Source organism: Plectropomus leopardus, unplaced genomic scaffold (genome assembly GCF_008729295.1).
Source record: "Plectropomus leopardus isolate mb unplaced genomic scaffold, YSFRI_Pleo_2.0 unplaced_scaffold10875, whole genome shotgun sequence".
Lineage (NCBI taxonomy): Eukaryota > Metazoa > Chordata > Actinopteri > Perciformes > Serranidae > Plectropomus > Plectropomus leopardus.
The window spans coordinates 1-4,753 of NW_024611479.1; the positions used below are offsets into that span (position 1 = coordinate 1).

The following is a 4,753-nucleotide window of genomic DNA, read 5'->3' on the forward strand; positions in this document are numbered from 1 at the left end:
TGCCTCAGAGTCTTGGAAAAGTCATTGAACTTCTTTGATAAAAGTATGTGTGATTGTTTAAATCTGCAGTTGTAGCTCTGTTTTTTTCTCCTGCTGATTCCTCTGTTTGGCTTCAGGATTGGGATTATTAGCTGCATAAACAATGAAAAACATCTCAAGGCACTTATGTAAACATTAGATCAGAACCACAAAAAAACCAAAATAACAGATCCCGTGTGTCTCTACTCCACAGCCCGTGAGGTTTTGTTTTGTGGAAAAATGATAATTTGGTGCTTTACTTCTGACTAATCGCTCGCCCTTTTCCCTGTGAGCAGCGTGGACTAATTTTATCTCCGACTCCAAAAACCAACTGCTTTGATTTTTTTCAGGATTCGTGGGAAGAGGTCCAGATTGGCAGCGTGAGACTGCAGCGTGTAATGTCATGTGGACGGTAACAGCTGATGCTTCACACAGATTTTAGTCAGAATCACTTCGTTTTTTCAACAGCAGTAAATCCAGAGCAGTCGCTGATGTGGTTTGGGTTTGAATCCCGGGACAACAGTAAAATTCACAAGTTAATTTAAGTGTGTATTTAATGTTAAAATGCTTGATTTCGTCTTTCTAACTGCAGAGTTTTAGGGTTAACAGGATGGATGCAAACTCACCTGTGACTTTTGTTGTTTCCAGATGTGTTTTCACCACCGTCGACCCTGAAACTGGTATAATCAGCAGAAAAGAGCCTCTGGACACACTGAAGAGGTAAAGTTTACACTGTTTTATTTAACGAGTGTTAAACATCAGCAGCTCGACTTCAGCCTAAAAATGAACAGTTATTGGATCATACATACAAATAATGGACAGACAAAAACCCTCTCTACCTCAGAACTAAAACCAGAGCTACTTTGTGACTGTCATCAAATTTGGCACAAACATCCCCTTGGATTCCAGGATAAACTGGTTAGATCTCGATGGTCAAAGGACACTGTGACTTTGCGTCCTTCTTATTCTTATGAAGGCTATATCTCAAGAAGGATTTGAGGTATTTTCTTCAAATTTGGCACAAACATCCATGTAGTCAGTCAGTTATGCATTGATTAGATTTTGGTGGTCAAAGGTCAAGGTCACTGTGAACTCTCATGCCTCATTCCCCTGTACATGATATCTCAAGAATTCATTGAGGGTATTTTTTTAAATATGGCACAAATGTCCACTTGAACTCAGCAATGAACTAATTTGATTTTGGTGGTCAAAGGTCACTCTGATCTTGCATCCATCTCATTCTCGTGAACACGGTTTCTCAGGAATACCTTGAGGGAATTTCTTCAAATTTGGCACAAACATCTGCTTTGAGTCAAAAAGTCCGTTCATGTGTTTTTTCTTTCAGTTTTGTTTTTTACAATTTGGTCTTGCGTTTTATTCTGAGTGGCATTAAAACATCTTAAAAAGTGTGGAATACAGTGTGTCCAAAGCTGTGGGACCCCTGATTGTGCCGTGGCCCACAGACAAAGTTTTCAGTGTTAAAAGTCCAGTTTTTAATGACATAGATCAAAGATTTGTGGCTGTGTTTTAGTTATTAAAATACAGTCATCCTCATAATTACATAGTATATAGTTCACACACAGTGCTTGTGCAATGTGCTGCAGCTCCATCCCAATATTCTAGGAATGTCCGAAAGTCCTAGGAACATCCTAAAACCCCAAAATGTCCTATAAACTGAACAACCCTCTAAAATCTGAGAAACCTCCTAAAGTCAGAGAAATGTCCTAAAATCCTAGACCCATCATAAATCTTAGAAACATCCTAAAATCCTGCAAAAAATCCCAGAAATTTCCAAAGATTTTAGAAATGTCCTAAAATCTTAGAAATGTCCCAAAGTCTTAAAAACATCATAAAATCCTGGAAATGTCCTCCATCAAAAATAGACGAGGTGTGTGCTTTTTTAATGTATCTAAAGTGGTATTATTAGAGTGTGTTATAGAGGTTTTTTCCTCTCTGAAAACAAACTGTTTTACTTTTGAAGTCCGTCTACTGAATCAGTTTTATCAGTCAAGTAGACCCCAGTGGATCATTTCTCTTAACAAAGTCGAATTTTAGGAACGGAGACATATTTACATGAAATTCATCATTGCTTTTTTTCTTCCGGATTTTATACCTAAATGACGTTGAATTCTTTCTGATATATACATATATATGTTGTTTGTTTTTTTGGGGTTTTTTTGGGGGGTTTTTTTACAGTTATCGTCAATGCAAACCGTCCGAGAAGCACATCTACAAGTCGTCCCCGTTGTTTGGACAGCTGCACAAGGTGAAGAAGACGGGGACCCTGCAGGTCGGCGATGTGGTTTATCAGATCAGCCGCTGATGGTGGGAGTCAGAGAGAGAAAAACTCTTTAAAATCTTTAAAAAAATCTTAATTGTTGGCATAATCACTGAGCACATACACAGTAGAAAAAACACTAAAATATGTTTATTCATCTCAAAGTTCACTAATATGTAACAAAATCACTGTTTTTCAAACAGCTTTGATTCACGGAGAGACAAATCAGCTGAGGTTACATGAAATATAACAATTTTTAGAGCAATTGATTATTTATATTAATTGTCTGTCAGTTGTTTTGTAACACTAATCGTGCTATTTGAACAAATTACTAACAACTACACATTAATTTAACCATTAACTAAATCCTGAAATACACGCTGCTATTAAAGAGAGAAGTTAAACAGGTTAAAGACTTTTTAATAGAGTACGCTGTATGTGTAAGCTTTCATGGAATAAACAAAAAGTAGCAGAACATTTGGGGTGTTATTAGTCTCAGCTTTTGAGAAATCTTTCATATATTGAAAATTATCTTTATCCAATAGTAACATTTTCATGTCTTCAACTTATTTTTTTTAGTAGCACAAAATAACAGAATATAGAAAGTCTGCTTTTTTCTTTAAATATTCACAAAATGTTTAAAGGTAAAAAAAAATCTTCAACATGTTTTCTTAAAAATGTTTTTAAAAAATACCACCAAAATGTTTAAAGAAAAAAAAAAAACAAAATAAAGAAATCAAGATTTTTTTCTTTATAACTTGACAAAAAAGTTTTAAAGTAAAGAGCCAAGTTTTTAAAGAAAAAAAAACAAGATTTTTTTCTATAAAAATTGCCAGACATTTTTTTAAAGAGAAAAAGAGCTGAATTTTTAAATTTAAAAAAATTAAGATTTTTTTCTTTCAGCGTGTATTTAAGCCCCAGGCCAAAATGTTGTCTTTAAAAACCACCTAAATTGTTTTTAGAAAAAAAATCCAATTTAAAAAAAAAAATCACCAAAAAGAAAATAAAGCCACTTTTTTCCTCTAAAAATATTTTAATTTTTTTCAAAAAGCCCCAAAAAATCACCAAGATTGCCTTTCTGTCAAAACTACTAAAAAAGTTTTAAAGAAAAAAACCCACATTTTTCTTTATAATCTGCAATTAAAAAGAACTGATAAAAAACACTGAAAGTATTGTCTTGAAAACTTGCCTCAAAGTCATGAAAAGTCATTAAATTTTATAGGTCAAAATGTATTTGAACCCTCTTTGAATGATTAAGCAGCGAAGCTGAGACCCAGTTTTAGTTCCATACTGCGGCCAGTAGGGAGCAATGTGCCTTTACTGAAGCGCCACCGCAGCCTGTACAGGGAAGGAAGATATATCTGGATATTTTATAAAAATTAGCCTCTTTGTTGCTCATGTACACGATTTCAGCTTTGATATGTTGTTTTAGACCAGCAGATTTGTATGTTGCAGCCGTGACAGCTGCTTCAGCTGATTACAAGGTCAGCTCGAGTGGATTAAAAAGAGAAAGCCACCTACAGAAACTTTACTGTCGAAAACGCTGAGAAAATTAAAATATGCATCACTTCTCACATCCTTTAATTAACAAAAAAATACTTGTCAAGTACAAAAACACTACCTCTGCTTAAAAACATAAATCTTGTGAATAGTTTTTTCTGTGATTTATGAACTAATTTAATTGTGGAGCTTCATAGGTTTTATTTATTTCTGCAAACATGATTTAAACCAATACTTTCAATCCTCTAATTTTCAGTTTTTGTCTTAAAAGATTCCCATGTTTCATTAAAGTTAATATCCCAATTTGCTTAAAAAAGATAAAGATCATGTTTTGACAAGCCAGTTTTTGCCACAATCCCTTCTTAATTTCTTTTTTCTCCTTAATCAAATTAGACCTGCACACTGTTTTTTGTGGTCAGTCGCAGATCATCATTTCATCGCTGAGAGTAAGTCGAGGAACGGTGCTACATTTCTCACAGAGCTGACAGATTTTCACTGGAGTCGACGTTAAAGCAGAAGCACTCCAGTTTCATCTTAAAGTGGATCTGTTTTCATCAGAGGCTCAAAAACTTACTCTACCTGCTCTCTAAGAGTAATAGGATTATAAAAAAATGGCTGTAAGTGTTAATATAATTTAGATTTTCTTCAGTCAGTGAGTAAAGGTCTGTAGTCCTGGTGCAGCTCTGTGAGGCTGAATAAAGTCTAGATATGGAAGCTCATCTCTGCCAGCGCGATGAGAAAAGATCTTTAAGTCATCTAGTAACTTCATCAAGAAGTTGACTACGAATTGCAAAATAACAAAGTGTCTCACAATTATGACTTGGTATGGGTAGAAACATCCTAAAATATTCACATCTTAAAATCTGAAAATATCCTAAAATACCAGAAACATCCTACAATAGCTGCATCCTAAAATTATTGAAATGTCCTAAAATCTGAGAAATATCCTTAAATCCA

General features: G+C 34.5%; 1 long non-coding RNA gene across 1 annotated transcript; it reads left to right on the plus strand.

The window, feature by feature from the left end:
* Window positions 1-54: 54 nt before the first annotated feature.
* Window positions 55-2,771, plus strand: LOC121963322. The gene is made up of 3 exons (XR_006107226.1): window positions 55-430; window positions 667-738; window positions 2,215-2,771. It is a non-coding gene; the product is annotated as an uncharacterized LOC121963322 (long non-coding RNA).
* The last annotated feature ends 1,982 nt before the right edge of the window (window positions 2,772-4,753 follow it).